General features: G+C 38.4%; 1 protein-coding gene and 1 long non-coding RNA gene across 3 annotated transcripts in view; both read left to right on the forward strand.

Annotated features, from left to right (window-relative positions):
• Nucleotides 1–20,117, forward strand: part of LOC145453228 (uncharacterized) — a 378,716-nt gene that overhangs the window by 328,966 nt on the left and 29,633 nt on the right. The gene's annotated exons all lie outside the window — the stretch shown is intronic.
• Nucleotides 196–13,225, forward strand: LOC145454401 (uncharacterized). Its single transcript, XR_013920119.1, has 6 exons — nucleotides 196–2,073; nucleotides 2,603–4,523; nucleotides 6,732–6,848; nucleotides 7,056–7,161; nucleotides 10,119–10,235; nucleotides 12,987–13,225. It is a non-coding gene; the product is annotated as an uncharacterized LOC145454401 (long non-coding RNA).

The raw sequence follows: 20,117 nt of genomic DNA on the forward strand, positions 1-20,117 counted from the left end.
ATTGCAACCTCGTCGTATGAGTTATTGTTCAAACTAGATCAAGAACATAACAATTGCCTTAATGTTAACATAACGTTTACATTCGATGATTTCGTGCAGGAAAACCTTCTCATGAAATGCTGATTACCGAGATGACAGCTTGCCGGTTATTCGGTATTTGGGTAACCTATACAACGCGAGTTGCGTTGCCTACAGTTAGCTCGTCGACGTTGACCGTGAAAATTGACACTTAAGTCTGGTGGTGAGCTGGCATAAATTTGAGTGCCGATCGGAGCGCATCTGAGAGCGAGTATACTTGTTGGCGTGAGTTGAGTAGGAAAATAGTTGCTGAGTAGAGAATTGCCTCTCGACAGCAGAGGAATTGGTCTCCACTCTTAAATATAAACTCCAGACTCCAAGCCAAGCAAGGGTAATTTTTGAATATGAATTTTATTTTTTTGTTATAAATTGATTTTTAATATGGATGTGGGGTTTCCAAACGTCAATGGAAGCCGCAAGAAGGCAAGCTGGGAGCCGCGGTTGGGAATCACTGGTCTATATGCACTGCAAACGAAAATGGTGTGTTTTCGCAATTCACACCCTAGCTTAGGTTGTATTTTGAGTCATCACACCTATTGGGTACTAAATTTGTCATTTACATCTAAGCTATTGGTGGAAATAAGCCGAATACACCCCTATACACACATACCATAAAATACACACCCCAAGCATTGGCATTTGGGGTGAATTGTTAGAGATTGCACCTTTTGTCAGACAGATATGAAGTTTGGGATTCAATCCGCTTCCCCAAAACTTGACTGTTGAAGTTTTAAGTCTGTGTCGGTCAGAAGCCTGGTTAAACAGGCAGGGGTGCGGCAAGTCTGCATTCTTGTTAAAAATTCAGTTGGATCACTGTACTGATCACTGTATGGACACTTGAGAACTTCTCTGCTGTGTCTAACTGTAGGTCGTGTAGGACATATTTTCTTTGGGGTTGAATTATCCACCGAAATGCGTGTTTTCGCCCACTTTATTGTTGTCCATGTCTTTAAGGCTTGGGTTGGCTTAGCTTAGGCAATGTTGCATTGTTCAGTTTTTATCGATTTAACCCGGTTCGATCAAGTAAATTCGCCTACGCATATAGCTTCAGTGACAAATAAGCATTAGGTGTATAAGTTCGTGTGCTACATCGACATGAATGAATAATAGCTAAGACCGCAATATCATATTGTAATTCACATTTATCGTACACTGTGGTACTCGTGCTTTGGCTGAAATTTCACCCTGGCTAATAGAGTGTGACCGATGTATCTCAAGTGTGTGGCAAAAATACGACACATTATGAAGTTGCCACGATATTGGTTTATAATTTCTTTCATGCCACGTCAAATGCACAATTGTACGTATATGTACAAAATATATCGGGCCTATTCCGCACGGCGACCCATTAGTGTATGTATAACCACAGTATAATGCAGGTTAAGGGTATTTAGAGCTGGGAATACTAGAAGGAGTTAAATTCCAGCCACAAACTTACGTGAGCAGTACGCAATATGGGCGTTTAAAGAATTCAAATTAGAATGGGACACTAGGTTACGTCACGGAACAATCATTTTCCTGGTTATTTTCATATCTATATTGTTGTGTTATTCACTATTTGGTAGCTTTATGAATTGCACACTGAGCCTAACCGACAATTCGCATACAGATTTCGGATTGTATCAATGGTTCGATCTATGAAGATAAATCTAGTTCTGCAAGACTTTTTTAAGCTTATTATGATGTAATCTGCAGCTTCACAGCTATCAAGTCCATATTTCCGATAAATTAATTATAGTATACACTCAAATATGCCAGAGATCCTTAACTTCGATACCGTGATAGGTATTGCATTGTCACATCATAATGGAACATACTAACCGTCGTCATCAGAACAGCTGCTGCTACGTTTCGCTACAGCTATGTAAAATGTTTCGTTATATGCCGTATTTCCGCGATTACGAGGCCAGATTGGCTATCGAGTGACCGTATTGGCGTATTAGTTGTCGTGAATCGGTGAAGAAAGCCTCTTTCGAGATTGAAAATATCTGGATGGTGAGTTAAATTTCGTATCGGTACTATAGTAGTAAAGAACATTTGTTACGTTGCGTTTCCGGTACAGATCCGATTCCCGGTATTCAGTGTCGTGGCTTTACTGAACAGAATTATCTGTAGCAAGTTGGAATTTTAAGCGTACCGGTAGTGACGATACATTGAATTCACATACATTGTTGTATCACCAGTACCGATACCAATATCCAAGACACAATACCGTAGCTCAATGGCTCCAATGGAGATACTGTTGACAGGTCCAGCATCAGCTATGATTATAAACTACGGTAATTTGGGTTTCAGCAACATCGTTTGTATAAGTGCATTGAAAAAAATTCGATTCGATTGTCGTTATATACCATAAGTATTATGATTACCAAAGCACATCACCTGTTTAAGTGTAAAGGGTAGCCTACCACTGACTATGCAGAGTTATGTTATAAGCCTATCACCCTGTCATTATCACTGAGCTATATAACTTTATATGTTATGTTATGGTAGGAAAGTAAACACATTCTTTATTCTACTTCAGACTTAGTCAAATATCGCAAATTTGTGGCTGTTGAAGAATGAAATTATCGATTTCTCCTCACGAGAAAACAAGTGTAACATACAAACAGCAAAGGGTTGAAGCATATGAAGCAATGGTATCTGAGGTGAGCAATGGACATTTGATGATAGCTTTCGATTCCCATAAATTGGGGCCAGTAAATGTTAATGATATTATGACACGGGTGAAAATATGACGATGCTATATTGCTATCACTATGAAAATGATATACGTGACTAGGAACAGGCTTGCCTTATTGAACATATTTTGCAGTGGCCCCCTCAGACTATCTGCTAAGAGTATGTGATCCATCAACCAGACTACTTCTTTTGAAACTACTTCTCTGAGTTCTGTTCATATATCGATTTTCCTTTGAAGCAGTTTGACATGGATTTGACATAGCCACTTCTACATACTTGTCATTGAGTAGAAATTTACACCTATTGCTTGAGTAGCAATGCGCACTACTGCGGTCAACTCGGTGTGCAACTGTACACGGATTAGCTTGGTCTTCGATGTTTTTACCAATATGAAGAGGCAAACATAGCCTTGCCAAAGTTTATTAAACTGTCCTTTTGATCAATATAAACGAATCCGAATATATGCACTTCTTGACTCATGATATGACATACACACGATCTGTGCATATGCACAAATCTGCTTCTTGTTAGATTCAAGGACTGATTGCTATTAGTGGCAGACTCTTACTCTGTGAATGTGAAATCAAATATGTTGTTGGTGAGTAATATACTATGCGTAGGAGAGTTGCAAAATTGTATTTTATCTCGCTTATTTACAAGCATAAAGCAAGTCAAGGCTACAACATCAGTACAAATTGTCTTGGGCGTTTCGAATCCAATCCAAATTGTCAACTATGCCTCATGGTTATTTTATCCATTTTTGGATGCTACTATACAAGCTAATATCAGGGAATTTCAACCAAATCGACGTCACATTCAACGGTAGAAGTGTATGCTGCGAAACAGTAAAGGATCGTTATCAAACAGCTCATATTCAAAGGTAATCATTATCATCAAGCTAATTTGCGAATTTCGATTTATAAGACAAGTCAACGTTTTCTAATCAAGACACCCAGACATGTATCTGTGGCGGGGTTGTAACCAAGTCACGAGCCTCCGAGTCAGAATTCAATCTCACTTATACAGTTTTGACTCGAGACAGGTTAATTCGTTTTCCTTCGACCACCGAGTCAAGTCCGAGTCCAGGTCAGCGAACAGAGGGTCGAGTCCGAGTCATGGTATTGTGACTCGAGTCCAAGTCATTGTGTTGACTGATCAGTTTTCAGTTGAAATCTTGTTAAATCCATTTTTATAACTCTGTTTGGGATATCGAATGGTTCGCATTTATAAATATACTAATTTTCCTCACTGGTCGAATTTTTAAGTACCAGTACCAATAGGCATAATCCAAGTAGTGTGGTTACTTTACTACTCTCCGAAATTTCAATGAAATGTAGGTCTTGGCCGTCTGAATCTTGAGTCATATGACTTGGTTCGAGTCATGCGCAATGACTCGAGTCCAAGTCGAGTCCATACACTGATTGACTCGAGTCGAATCATTTCCATATTTTGAGAAAATGACTCGAGTCAAGTCGAGTCATCAGAAAATCGTGACTCGAGTCGGAGTCGAGTCAGCACAACCCGGATTTGTGGTCCCTTTGAATCCATTCTGAAAGTCAATATTGCCTAAAGAGAAAACGTTTCAAACGTGTTTTGAATCAATATTAAATTCATATCAAAGTCTCTTTGCATAATGCATCTCTTTCTCTGATTTTCTCTAAATTTTTGAGACCGCATGCAGCAAAAGCAAGATTATATCACAGGAATTAACTAAGTTTGGGAGTATGCTGCGAAAACTGAAAGACTTGTTATCAAGCCAGCAGGTATTACAACTTTGTTAACGACACCTGATGTCAACTTTCGTAGTCGCATAGCCTAGCAGTGTTGGGATCAAGTCACTACCTATGAGTCACGAGTCATCTCGAGTCATTGCAGATTTTGACTCGAGTCAAGTCAAGTCAATCAATTTTTGAAGGTGACTCGAGTCAAGTCAAGTCACTCGTTTTATGGAGGTGACTCGAGTCGAGTCGAGTCGAGTCAAGTCGAGTCAAGTCAAGTCAAGTCACGATTCAAGTAAAATTGAATTTTCGGAGTATGAATGATGATACAAAGTCATTACATTTTGCCAACTGGGTGAAGAACAGGTTAATTGACCTTTTATCTTGAGTCAAATACCGAATATCTAGTTGAATATAGATGCAAAAAGGTGTTGTATCGCTCACGCAGACGAAGAATTGCTGATAAAATACGTGAGTAACTGTATAGCTGCATGCTACAGTCTGTTATTCTCTTATTATCAGCCAATATAGTGGATTGAACACGAAGCCTCGAGAAGTTGAACAAATTGATGTGGTACACTAGTAACACTACCCATGTACACATCCGTGAGAATATAAATCCATAAACTATATATTCGTTCGATTTAAATCATACAAGAGTGTTGGTAAAGGTGAGCACTGCGCAATGTAAGCACTGAGCGGTCTAAGAAACAAAGATGCGTTTCTATGAGACTAATCTATTGCTACTATACGACAGCGTAAGCTGTGATCATTTCGTTTGCGGTCAATTTATTTGTGATATAACAATGGAGGATCAGTTAAAAGTACAATCAGTGAATGACTGGTTGCTCTCACAAGTGACACCGGCGTATCGTGAGCAACCCGAACATACATTACATAGGGTTACTTATTAGACACCGTTTACTCAATGACTTGAAATTGACTCGGGAAATTTGCTTCGGGTCACGAGACAATCCACATTTCTGAAGCGCCGAGTCAAGTCAAGTCAAAGTTACTAGCGTTGCTACTCAAGTCGATGCAGAAATACCGCCGTCAATTTATACTCGATTACAAGTAGACACAACAGTTCCCAATACAAGTCATAACTACGTCAAGTGGAAGCAGAATACGAAATGTCCGAAAAATAGACAAGTCTGGTAAGCAGTTTTTCGGATGTTTCTGCTTTTAAATTTGCGATATGAGTCTTCGCGACTAATATAAAATTACTAATGGCATATGAGACTACTAACAGTAAGAATCTTCAAAAATATATTCAGTTATTCATGATGCAGGTGGTGTTGCCAGACTTGGACAACTAGATATTCTAGTTGTCTAATTATACTAATTGAAGCTATTTTAATTTGTGAAATGTTTCTATGCTCTAATTCTGATTCTAATAGAATTTTTGAAATCTTTCTATGGTATAATGTAAATCTAATCTAATGTCTGGTTTTCCTGAAAAGGCTACAGGAGAACTGTATAGTGCGAAACGAGCCAAGCTTGCTGTACAGTAGGGGTGTTCAAAAATGACAATTTATTCTCAAATTCTACTGGCTACTTGATAAAATTGCTAGGGTGCCTAATTGAGGATTGCACTCTAAATTTTGTTCGATTCCAACCAGCAGCCGCATTGCTACGGGAGAAGAAAGTTTATTTATTTATTATATAAAAATGAGTCAAAAAAATACGAAATTTTCTGTTCACCCATGAAAATGTTAGGTTGTCTATCAACGATGCCCACAAAATTTGGCTCAATTCAAACTAGCCGAAGCGGAGTTATTGATGTCGAAAAATTTGGATTTTAATAAAATAGTATTTACGGTGGGCACAACTGTAATAAATGATCAATGATTCGGTCACCGTAAATACTATTTTATTAAAATCCAAAATTTTTCGATGGCAATAACTCCGCTTCCACTGGTTTGAATTGAGCCAAATCGGTTGAGCATTGTTTCTATAGACAACCTAACAATTTAATGGGTGAGCAGAAAATTTTAAATTATTTTTTATTCATTTTCATATAATAAATAAAAAATTTCTTCTCCTGTAGCAATGCGGCTACTGGTTGGAATCGAACCAAATTTGGTGTGCAGGCTTCAATTTGGTAACCTAACAATTTTATCAAGTAGCCAGTACGATTTGAGAAAAAAAATCATTTTTGAAGACCCCTAGTGCACATATCTGATGAGTTTCGAATCCAATCCAAATCGTCAACTAAACGTTTATACCTCATGGGTATTTTTTCAAATTTAGGATGCCACTATACCAGATCATGTCAGGGCATTTCAACCAAGTCGACGTCGCATTGAACCGTAAAACCGTATGCTGCGAAATAGTGATGGATCGTTATCAAACAGCACATATTGCAAAGTAATCATTAGCATCCAGCTAATTTGCAAATTTCCATGTTTAAGGCAAGTCAAGGTTTTCTAATCAGACCTGTATCTGTGGTCGCTTTGAATCCATTCTGAAAGTCAATATTGCCCAACCAGGAAACGTTTCGTGTGGATTAATAGCAAGTAGTCAAATGTAAATCAAGACCATGCATCACTTTCTCTGATTTTCTTCAAATTTTAGGATGCTGCTTAAAGAATGCATGCTGCAAGAGCAAGATTATATCACAGGAACTAACCGATTTAGGAGTATGCTGCGAAAACGGAAAGACCCGCTATCAAGCCAGCTGGTGTTCCAACGCGGCACTGAAGTCAATGAGTGGCGCTTTGTCAGGTGTCGGCTCCTGTCTGCTATACACTAAATCTGGCTCGGACTAGTCAAACCATTGCGTATCAACTCTCTTCTGATATCAAATTCAAGCAGTCCAAAACGAATACAACGGAACAGCTTGTTCAGAATAAGATGTAAATGGCAAGATTCGCAAGATTGCTTGCTCGTCCGATAACAGTTGAATGGAGAAAGAAATAGCAGCAACGAAGCAATATAAAGGTAAACGAGAACGGACGGCGCAACAATTAAATTAACTAATCATCAACCAAAACAGAACAATTAAGAATTGTCGAGGAAAATAACGGAATGCAAATCAAGGACAGTTGAATTTAACTTATTCACTGAAACATACAAACTGATTAACTAAAAACATGACTCGTCAAAACAGCTGGTATGACAACTTTGTTAACGACACCTGATGTCAACTTTCGTAGTCGCATATATGAGGTAAACCAAAGCAGAGATGGTCAAAGTTACCAGCGTTTCTACTCAAGTCGATGTAGAAATACCGCCGTCAATTTATGCTCGATTACAAGTAGATGCAACAGTTCCCAATACAAGTCAAAACTACGTCAAGTAGAAGTGGAATACGAAATGTCGGAAAAATAGACAAGAATGGTAAGCAGTTTTTCGGAGGTTTCTACTTTGACAATTGCGATATGAATCTTCGCGACTAATATAAAGTTACTAATGGCATATGACACTACTAACAGAAAAAAAAATCTTCAAAAATATATTCAGTTATTCGTGTTACAGGCGGTGTTGCCAGACTTGGACAACTATAGATATTCTAGTTGTCTAATTATACAAATTGAAGCTATTCTAATTTGTGAAATGTTTCTATGCTCTAACTCCAATTCTAATCGAATGTATGAAATCTTTCTATGGTCTAATCCAGGGGTTCTCAAAGGGTGGGCCATGGCCCACTGGTGGGCCACAGGAGCATTTTAGGTGGGCCACGGAGCTATTTGGAATATTGTAGAACTAGTGAAAATTTGGTTATATTTGTTATGTTATTCGTTCAAAAATATATTCATGTTATCAAATTATACGTAGGCTACCTTAAGTTTTTCATCCGACTCTAATGGGACGTAGTGGCACGTATGGATTCACAATGTAGGCTACAAGTCGTAAATGGGAGGGGAAACGGTGGCTTTTATCCACCGGCTACGACAACCTACGGCTGACGGCAACGAAAATAATTTCTATTATAAATTAACTGGAAGTTAGTGCTGAAGTGACCAAGTATTTCAGCAGGGTCGTATGCCGTTGCAAAGGGTGTGCAGTAAACTGGGACAGAAGTGTATTTAAAGAAGATTTACGGTGCCTTGGCAGGTCGTAATATTGTAATATAAAAATAGCCTTAATCGCAATTTATTATCAATTATCAACTTCCTATCGAAGTAAACGGCACCACCGCAACGAATCGTAATGTATTGGAGTTGGTTTAAAATCTCCGGCCCTGAAATCCTTGTAGATAATGTAAGATTCATATGAAATGATTGACATCGCAACTTCAGTAGATACAGGACACACTATACGTAGGCCTACATTGTACAGCTTGAACATTAAAATATTCTTTCTCCACATCGGTGCAGTATCCCTATCACAAAAGAATTGTTTGAAGCTGGACCAGTCCCAATCCCACCATAGTGGAACTAAAACCCAATCACCTAGTGAAGGCGGGGATTCGATTATTGGGTTTCGTGACGTGAGTGGAACAGCGGCCATATTAATGTAGGCCTACGCAAGAGTTATAAGATCTACCAAGGCCGTAACTGCCGCACCTAAAACTCCCAATTGGGGGGAGCTCAAAAGGGCCCGAATTTCGTTGGTTGGTCGTTTGTTTGTTGGAGGAGATTTACTCTACTTGAAAATTTTCGTCGCGCGATTTCATCATATGAAGATCTACATTTGTAATGATCAGTTAAAGAAAATGCGCATATTTTGGAGAAACAGGCATATCGGCGCCAGCGATGACCATGCCTTGAACGGGACTATATGACTTTAGGATGAATAAGAGGTGGGCCACAGAACATTTTCAAACCGGAAAATATGCCACGGGCGAAGAGCGGCTGAGAACCCCTGGTCTAATCTAATGTCTGGTTTTCCTGGAAATGCTTCAGGAGAACTGTATAGTGAGAAACAAGCCAAGCTTGCTGTACAGTAGGGGTGTTAAAAATGACTTTTTATTCTCAAATTCTACTGGCTACTTGATAAAATTGTTAGATTACCGAATTGAAGCCTACACACCAAATTTGGTTCAATTCCAACCAGTAGCCGCATTGCTATAGGACAAGAAAGTTTTTTTTATTTATTATTTAAAAATTAGTAAAAAAAAATTCAAAATTTTGTGTTCACCCATGAAAGTGTAAGGTTGTCTATAGAAACGATGCTCACCAAATTTGGCTCAATTCAAACCAGCCGAAGCGGAGTTATTGATTTCGAAAAATTTGGATTTGAATAAAATAGTATTTACGGTGGGCACAATTGTAATAAATGATAGAATCAGTCACCATAAATACTATTTTATTAAAATCAAAGAATTTTCGATGGCGATAACTCTGCTTCCACTGGTTGGAATTGAGCCAAATCGGTTGAGCATTGTTTCTATAGACAACCTAACAATTTAATGGGATGAACAGAAAATTTTAAATTTTTTTTCATTCATTTTCATATAATAAATAAAAAAACTTCCTTCTCCTGTAGCAATGCGCCTACTGGTTGGAATCGAACCAAATTTGGTGTGCAGGCATCAATTAGGTAACCTAACAATTTTATCAAGTAGCCAGTACGATTTGAGAAAAAAATTCATTTTTGAAGACCCCTAGTGCACATATCAGATGAGTTTAGAATCCAATCCAAATTGTCAACTAAGCGTTTGTTTATACCTCATGGTTATTTTTTCAATTTTAGGATGCTACTATACAAGATCATGTCAGGGCTTTTCAACCAAGTCGACGTCGCATTGAACCGTAAAACCGTATGCTGTGAAGCAGTGATGGATCGTTATCAAACAGCACATATTGCAAGGTAATCATTAGCATCCAGCTAATTTGCTAATTTCCATGTATGAGGCAAGTCAAGATTTTCTAATCAGACCTGTATCTGTGGTCGCTTTGAATCCATTCTGAAAGTCAATATTGCCCAATCAGGAAACGTTTCGTATTTTGGATTAATACCGAGCAGTGTTGGGATGACTCCAGTCATGACTTGACTCCAGTTAGACTCGAGTCACTTTTTTGTATGACTTGACTTGACTCGAGTCACTTTGCTAAAATGACTTGACTTGACTGGACTCCAGAAATATGGATTGACTCGTGACTCGAAGCAAAATTCACGAGTCAATATCAAGTCATCAAGTAATCAATGTCGATAGAAATCACTGTATCTTCTATATGTTCGGATTGTTCGCGAAACATTGGTGTAACCCGTGAGAATTCAATGATCGTGCGTTTTACTGAGCCTCCATTGTTCTCTCACAAATAAATTGACCACAAACGACATGATCGAAGCTTACAGCTTACATTGTCGAAAACTTGTTGTAAAGTGAATTAATAGAAAATTTTTATTTCTAGTCTCCGTTCTTACCTTACCTAAACCTCTTGTTTTATTGAAATTGAAATCGAATATAGTTTGTACACTCCTCCACCATTGGCGAAGACTCGAAATGTACCATATCAATATGTATAAATGCGTATAGTATTGCATCTTACCAATTTGTTTCTCTATTCTCTATTATGGCTGGCAACTATAAACTGAGGGTATGCAATTACTTACGTAGTTTAACAGTTCTACGTATATGTGAGCGATACAGCGCCTTATTCCGTGTATATTTAACTGTACATTAGGGCTCTTCAAAAATGACTTTTTTTCTCAAATCCTGCTGGCTACTTGATAAAATTGTTAGGTTACCTAATTTAAGCCAACACACCAAATTTGGTCCAATTCCAACCAGTAGCCGCATTGCTACGGGAGAAGAAAGTTTCGATTTATTATATAAAAATAAATAATGAAAAAAATTGAAAATTTTCTGTTCCCCCCATCAAAGTGTTAGGTTTTCTATAGAAACGATGTTCACCAAATTTGGTTCAATTCCAACCAGTGGAAGCGGAGTTATTGCCGTCGAAAAATTTGGATTTGAATAAAATAGTATTTACGGTGACCGATTCTTTGTTTATTTATTATAGTTGCGATCACCGTAAATACTATTTTATTCAAATCCAAATTTTTCGACGGCAATAACTCCGCTTCCACTGGTTGGAATTGAACCAAATGTGGTGAGGATCGTTTCTATAGACAGCCTAACACTTTCATGGGGTGAACAGAAAATTTTCAAACTTTTTATTATTTATTTTTAAATAATAAATAGAAACTTTTTTCTCCTGTAGCAAAGCGGTTACTGGCTGGAATTGAACCAAACTTTGTGTGTAGGCTTAAATTAGGTAACCTAATAATTTCATCAAGTAGCCAGTACGATTTGAGAAAAAAAGTCATTTTTGAAGAGCCCTACTGTACATACGTTGATCGGTGCAGAATCAATGACCACTCAATCTGTAATTCAGACAGCTATAGCAAAATGCAATGATGTAATCATGATTCATACTTCGAAAAGGCAACTTGACTTGAAATGTGACTTGACTCGTGACTTAAATCTTCAAAAATATACGGTATTCAGTTATTCCTGATACAGGCGATGTTGCCAGACTTGGACAACTATAGATATTCTAGTTGTCTAATTATACAAATTGAAGCTATTCTAATTTGTGAAATGTTTCTATGCTCTAATTCCAATTCTAATCGAATGTATGAAATCTTTCTATGGTGTAATCTAATGTCTGGTTTTCCTGGAAATGCTACAGGAGAACTGTATAGTGCGAAACAAACCAAGCTTGTTGTACAGTAGGGGTGGTAAAAATGACTTTTTATTCTCAAATTCTACTGGCTACTTCATAAAAATTCTTAGATTACCGAATTGAAGCCTACACACCAAATTTGGTTCAATTCCAACCAGTTGCCGCATTGCTACAGGGGAAGAATTTTTTTATTTATTACTAATTTTTAAATAATAAATAAAACAATTACCAATTTTATCAAGTAGCCAATAGAATTTGAAAGAAAAAGTCATTTTTGGACAACCCTACTGTACAGTAGAAATTTGCTATTCTCATGCTCATAAGATGAACTATGATTTGATATATTAACGGAGTTTGATTCTATTTTTCGCGATTTCAGTAATACTAATTCTAATCTAATTTGAAAAAAAAAACAGTTAAAATTATAATTTTATTCTAATTTCAAACTGCGTAGCTATAATTTTAATTCTACTCTAATTCGAAAAAAAAGTTGTAGTTGTGTTTAATTCCAATCTAATTTGGAAAAAAGGGAACGTTTTCTAGTTGTCCAAGTCTGCCTGTTACATGTGGTTTTCATCAAAACTATCCATAAATTTCCATCTTTTCGATGCCTAATTGCCCACACATACAGTGATCGTGTGTGATTATGTTTCCTATAGCGGTAAGTTCACCCTATCGGGCCACAGTCTGTGCTACAATGCCTTGGCAAGTGAAACGTCTTATTTTTTGTGAAACATCTCATTTTCTGTAATTACTTTGTGAAAATATATATACTTCGTAACGGCTTCTATTTTTGTGGTCTTTCGTTAAGTTATCAATCTTCCAGTTTATGCATTTTAGCATATGTGCCCGTTAATTGGGTTGTGAATATGCATTTTGATGCGTGTGTGCCTGTTAATTGGGTTGTGAATATGCATTTTGATTTCAGGATAATGCCACAAGTTCTTGCTGAAGATAGTGACTCAACCTTCGCCGAACAAGAGTGTTTTGCGGAAACCTGGAGGAGGCGACTTCCCAATATGACATGGGCAATGTTCTTCGAGCAGTCTTTTCAGTGAATTTTTTTCTCCGTCGCTGGGATCTCTGTTTTTGTTATTTCACAAAATATGTTTCCATTTTATGTTATTAAGGTTCAATTGATATCGAATATATGCAATCAAGAATGTTCATTTGCAATAGTGTGCCATTTAGAAGAAGATACAGGATTTCAAGTAGGGTTTATATATTGAAATTACGCCCCTATTAATTCTACTTGCTAGGATGGAATATCCGATGTACACCGCAAGGAATGGGGTGGATTCTGGTCATATACACCCGCAGGGTTACGTAAGTTCTGTTTTCGTGTACCACCTTTTGGGGTGTGTACAACCACTCTTTTCGCTAAGAGTGTGGTCTCAGTTAACGTTGCCACTGACTCTAATTGCTAATACGAATCCAGATATTTTCAAGAAATAGCATCGAAGTAGCACCGAGGAATTTGGCGATCTGACCCGCACTAATATTTAACACTTGGATAGGATATGCAGTGCTACTTGAACATATTTTTGTATAATTGCAACGAAATACTTTATTGTAGCCGACCTTGTATGCCTGTAGCGGACTGGTCGGCAAAATACAGACCTCGAACCTTCAAGACTTGAGCAACTAAAGAAGTAATATAGGAATTGAAAGTCACTAAGATTAGTATAGATCAGTGCTTTACAACCTGTGTGACGGTTCACACTTGTGCGAATAAAAAAAATGGCAGTGCGAATGACGAAGGTGGTGCGAATGGTGCGAATGAAAATCCTGATCGAGTGCGAATGAAAATCGTGAATAATTGATGAAATAGAAAATAACGTTAAATTGACTTTCTGGTTTCTTTCGCTAAACAATCATCATATTTTCGCAATAAGTTCGATTAGCGCGAGGCACGAGGATAGCAGTGAATATCATCATAAAAGACTCACATTGGCAAGTTACTGTAACGCAAATTTTTACCCCTTCAAGGGTTATTAAAGTAGGGACCGCAAAGGGTATAATTTTGGGTCGACACGGTGCCAGAGCTATCTGTTAATACGTAGGCCTATATGTAATATTTGTTGAATTTATTGCAAAAAATGCTGCGATAGTTCTTACATATCCGAGGTCACTGTGTTGGGTAGGCCTACTGTAACCAATAAGCGGGACGCATAAATATGATTTGATCATGAGAATCTGCCGAGCTTTGGTTTGAATTCATGATAAGATTTGTCCGAATGGTTTTTCCGGAAAACATGGACGGACGCCGTTGAGGTGAACAATGTACAATGAGCGAGTTCCGGCCTATGAGACTCTTTCATTTCGAGGCCAACCCCTTCAGCGTCGGGCACAAGAAGACGTAAAGTTTCGGCCATCATAACCCTGATAAAATGCGGTGCCAAAAACATAAGCGGCGACAAAACCTTGGCCAAAAAATGACCGATGCTGGATGGCCAAACCTTTCGATATGGATATGCTCCGTTGTCGGCTCAGAATAGTCCCGTTCTTGCAATGTGAGTAGACAGTAGTACGAATGCGACACGCAGAGGAACTAAATCACCCTAATTTGAAATCGCTTGCGTCAGACATGTTTTGAGAGCTGTGTTGGGTAGAATTGCAGTGTGCGCGTTCGGTAAGTCATACATGTCGGCAAAATCGTAGGATACTATTGTAATAATAAAAATGAATTCATTTTGATGGGTGAGGCTCGGGTCGCGAAATGCCATAAAAACTCAGATTTTGGCTGTAGACTAACAAGCTGCTTTAAAGTCATTAAACTGTTATGAATTCTGAAGTTAGATTGAGCTAAAGCGCCGAACACACAGTATCGTGAGTTTATCTGCTCTTCTCATATACTCGCGAGACAGAAAATGGAAAATCGAAAGAAAAAAAACAGAGCACAAGTTGGAGCAACGTATCATAAGGTAGCGAGCTCTGATGTGCCTACTCTCCTTGATCGTTTTGGACCATATTTTCCAAGACATACGGCAAACGCCTCAACACGAACATGTAGCTTTACCACCCACTCGGCAAACTGGAGCCTCCGGGAACTTTGTGTGAGCTCTCAAAAACGGTGACCGATTTTTTGTTTATTTATTATAGTTGTGCTCACCGTAAATACTATTTTATTCAAATCCAAATTTTTCGACGGCAATAACTACGCTTCCACTGGTTGGAATTGAACCAAATTTGGTGAGCATCGTTTCTATAGACAGCCTAACACTTTCATGGGGTGAACAGAAAGCGGATACTGGCTGGAATTGAACCAAATTTTGTGTGTAGGCTTAAATTAGGTAACCTGACAATTTTATCAAGTAACCAGTACGATTTAAGAAAAAAAGTCATTTTTGAAGAGCCCTAGTCACCATGCCACCACGAGTTTCGCGGCACCGTGCCGCCGCACCCATAAGAACCAATGGTGTCATGCCAGAGATGTACTATACTACTGACGTGGTGCTGAATACACTACTTTTGTAGCCCTGTAGCATTTTATCCTTCCAATAAGCCGACTTGAGTTGAACGGCACCATGGCTAAATCAAGTCATTTACATCGGACATAACATAGATTGTGTCCAGAGGTGGTCAAAGTAGTCACCGTCGCTACTCAAGTAGAAGTAGAAGTAATGCCGGAATTTCTACTCAAGTAGAAGTAGGAGTGGTGGTTCATAAGTAAGTAAGTAAGTAGATATTCTCCGCTTAATTTTGCCTACAAAACTGAAAACTGTCAAGTAGAAGTAGAAGTAGTCTAAAATCGTAACTACTTAAAAAGTAGTGTGAGTAGGCCAAATCTACTTCAAGTACATCAAAAAGTAGCAGTACTTCGTTATTGACCACCTCTGATTGTGTCCTACACATGAGCACACGGGCTAGCATAGGCTTGCGATCCGTATTTCATTGCGGAGGATGTTTATAATAGCTCCGACTTATCTATGTCACCCGAGTAAAAGCGGTAATGGCTCCTATTCCAACACAAAGGCAACAACATAGCTTATTGAAAATGGATAAACATAAGCAGTTGGGTAGGCCTAATTGTGACTCGCATTCTCGAAATGAAATCGGAAATTATGAATCACTCGATTCAGTCAGATAAGGTTCAAATTAAATAGAGAGCAGGAAGACGGATTTGTAGTTTAGTCCATAAAGCCGCAGCAATACCAGTTGTTGCTGCAATATTGGCTTACTTCACCCACCACTACATTTCGAATGATAACGTGCAATAGAATCAATAAAGGCTTTTACCAACATTTTATCGTTATCAATAAAATCGCAAGATCATCTTTAACTGAACCAATATTACGTCGCAATAATCCCTGTTACGTTGTTAAAACCAGGAGGGTTGTTGCTTGTGGTTTTCATGGTGTTTGTCGACTACAATGGTAAGTTACACCAGGCCAATTCTCTGCATTTTTATTCCGTAGCTGCCGACTTGTAGGAGCCTACGGCCCATTTCCAGGCATTTTTTAAAAGACACCGTTTTAACGGATAAGATGGCGAGGAGGAGCCTAGATAAACCTCCAATACCAAGGTAGGAATCCTGGAGTCGACATCAGCGGTGTCTTATAAAGAAAAGTCAAGATCGTAGTGTCATAGCTTGCGTTACCACGACTCCAACTCCTACTCCAACTCCAGTTATTTTCAAGCTACCAACCTACCGAAACTGTCAACACACTGGCCCCGATTCCATCTCCATTCCTAATATGTTTTTATCAAACTCAAACTCAAACATTACTGTCAATCTACCCAGAATATCAAATTCACCACTACATGGTTTTCCATGACAGTAAGAAATCTACGTTGTAACAATTCTTTCAACGTGACACCATCTATAACAGTGGCCGGGAAACCCTGGTACACGTGCCAATTGTGGCATGCGATATCTTTTTACGACACGTTAAATGTTTGACTTGACTTGACAAGTTAAATCTTTCCTCTCCCACAGGCTCGATCAGACCCGAACAGCGGTGGGTTTCAATACAGAGCTGATATGCGAATGGGCCAAAACACCACAAACGAATGCGACCTACGAGAAGCATACTTAAAAGCGAATATACTCAACTTCTTATTTATGTTATCTTTAGTTTATGCCCTTTTCTTGAAAGTTGGATATCGGTTGCAATCAATGCGGTCAACCGTATCTTGGTTGTTATCATAAGTGGCAGCGTCGGCTCGTGGCCAGATTGGTTCGAAAATTATTACAAAAGTCAGGAAGATGCACATGATCTCAGATTATCTATACTTTAGCCTAGGGTTAGGCACTAGATCGCAAACTAATCGAAACAGCTACCCACTCAACTCCCGGAAAACACTGCAGAATCTTATACACCGTACTATATCTAGGCAGGACGGAGATTAGCCCGAATGTTGCAATGTAAGCTATTGCTAGGGATAAAAAGTGACAGTGAAAATCACTGAAGCATATCGAAGTAAGAATGCATTGTTCAAGACGCCTCGCTCGATCCTTTACACAGGATACGGTTTCAATCGCCTATCAATGCGAAATTTATACCAAAATGTTTGACACGCGAGTTATTGATAATGTGATATTTAGCGAACTGCTTGCGAAAGCTTACCGAAGACCGATCCATAAAATAGTTTTCTTCTATCGTCTGCAGTTAACCTACAATGCTAATTTTTGGAAATATTTATTCGGTTGCACTGTTGTCATTCCATGCATAGTATGAATTCATGTCACAACGACAAAATTACGCAACTCAAGAGCCCAGAATGGATACTAATTTTCCTTTGCGCGTGTTACACGTGGCTCTATCGAAGTCTCCGCTAGGCACCGTTCTGATAAACCCAATAACCTGATTTCGACCGTTGGCTTTTTCCACTGAAATAAGGGTGAATTCGCTGTTTTGTTTAAAACTATTGTGATGTTTCACACAAAACTGGTGGTAGGCTACATTATACAGTTTCGTACAACACATACAACATCGTTAGTAAATTCAATTGGTGACGTATATGTTAAACCAGAAACAGACCATGAATTCCACACTGCGTCACAGTGTTGAAAATTGCGTTCAAATTTATGTGTCGGTTCCAGATTTGCTGTTTCGCGTCTCGAATTAATGGAGCCTTCAAGTCATTTTTTTTTGCAACCGAGATATAAAAGTGAAATATATTTGGCGAACTGGCAAGAAAGGTGATGCGGGCCAGCGGTAGGGAACCAATGCTCTAAGCTGCTGTATAAGGGCCCTGCGATCATCAGAGGTGGTCAAAGTAGTCAATAAAGCTATTCAAGTAGAAGTAGTAGTGAGATACGCAAAAATCAACTCAAGTACGAGTAGAAGTGGTAATTTTAAAAACAACCCGAAAATACTTGAAGTAGAAGTAGAAGTAACTGACTTTAAATCTACTCAAGTAATTAAGTAGTTGTGAAAACAGCCATAATTCGTTCGCATGGACTGTCAAAAGTTGTAAATTTAGCTAGGCGGCAGGGGTAGAGAACTTGATTCATATTGATGGATCCCAGGAGGTATCGATTTTCGACAGCATAAGCATTCGCCCGCATCATGGGATGCAAATGATAGCATTAATATGAAAATGCGATAGTAATCCTTTGTTTACTCGAACACGCCGTTTCAGAAAATATAACGACATAGCACCTTCCCCCATATTTGAAGGGTGGCAGTTTAGTCGAAGAGCAATACGGATAAGTGGTATCGGATACTAGGCGCAAAGGCTCGGCTGGGCACAATGATTCGAGTACTCGAATCTGAATCGAGTATAAATTTTAATGATTCTAGTACAGTAGTAAAAGACGATTTTCTGGAGTACTGAAATTATAGGCTTCTCATGATTGAAAGTTAACTTATCAACGAGAATTATGATTTAGATACTAATCTTCGCAGTTGAAGCCTTGAAACCTTGATTGGCGTTATCGTAGCATAAAAAAACATATAGTACAAAGCTATGAAGGTCACTGGGCGTAGCACATTTCCGAAGTTATTATTATCTCACGACAATGTCACCAAGTGGAATGAATTTGGTATGGTCGAAAAATACCAAAGTAATATTTATGATATGGAAAACAGGCATTATATTCTTTGTGGCAGCATAAACGGTACATATTTGAACTTTGACGTATCACATCATGTTATGACGTCATCATAAGTGATACTCGATCACTCGACTCGACCCGGAGCATATTCCGTGATTCAGAATCGAATCACTTAAGTACTCGATTTTGCCCAGTCCTTTTGGATATACGGTGCGCGATTAGTAAACATTAAAAAAATGTGGCGGATCGTAAAAATGCCACATAGTGTAGCTTTATTTTCGGAAAATGGATGCATTACTATACTTGCTTTTAAACATCAACATGTATGTTCTCCAGGCGAAAGAACTGAAACTAATTAGAACTCAAAGTATGATACTGGGAATTGAAAGAGAAATATAAATAATACTTCTGAAATGCGGAAAATATATTTCATATCCTTCGTCGAGGAAGTTTCAGCTGTGGTCTGCTTAAACAGGTCTAACGCTAAAAAAAACGCAGAATCCATTATTCCAGTTTAAGACACGCCCTGGGCTGCTTGAACACTATATGATAGGTAATTGCTGGATTGCTAAACGGTGGTTTCAAACGTTTTGATGGGTCATATTTACTACGATGAAATATTTCATATCGGCGACAATGCGTTGTGAACAGAACTACACAACCCGCTACGTAAATTATATTCACCGATACTTTCGTGAAAACATATTTGCCACTCCATCTCTGCTGTGCGCGAAGCGCGACGAAAATCCTGAGCTATACTTAATTTTTAGGAAAATAATATGTTTGTACTCTGTAAATCAGCCCCGAAATTCCCAAGGCTATCTTTCTGATTGAAGAATTAAACTACTTCTACTTGACAAACTGAAAATAGCGTCAAGTTACTGAGTTGATGCCAAATTATTATGAAGTAGAAATAGAAGTAGCAAATATTAGTTCTCCTTGAGTAAGTACCATAAGAAGGGGAAAGCTACTTGAGTACTTCAAATAAGTAGAAGTACTTCGTTACCGACCACCTCTGTTCACTACCCATGTACACATCCGCCAGAACATAAAGGC

The sequence above is a fragment of the Botryllus schlosseri genome, chromosome 13, assembly GCF_051294905.1.
Source record: "Botryllus schlosseri isolate E-star chromosome 13, Bs_hap1, whole genome shotgun sequence".
Lineage (NCBI taxonomy): Eukaryota > Metazoa > Chordata > Ascidiacea > Stolidobranchia > Styelidae > Botryllus > Botryllus schlosseri.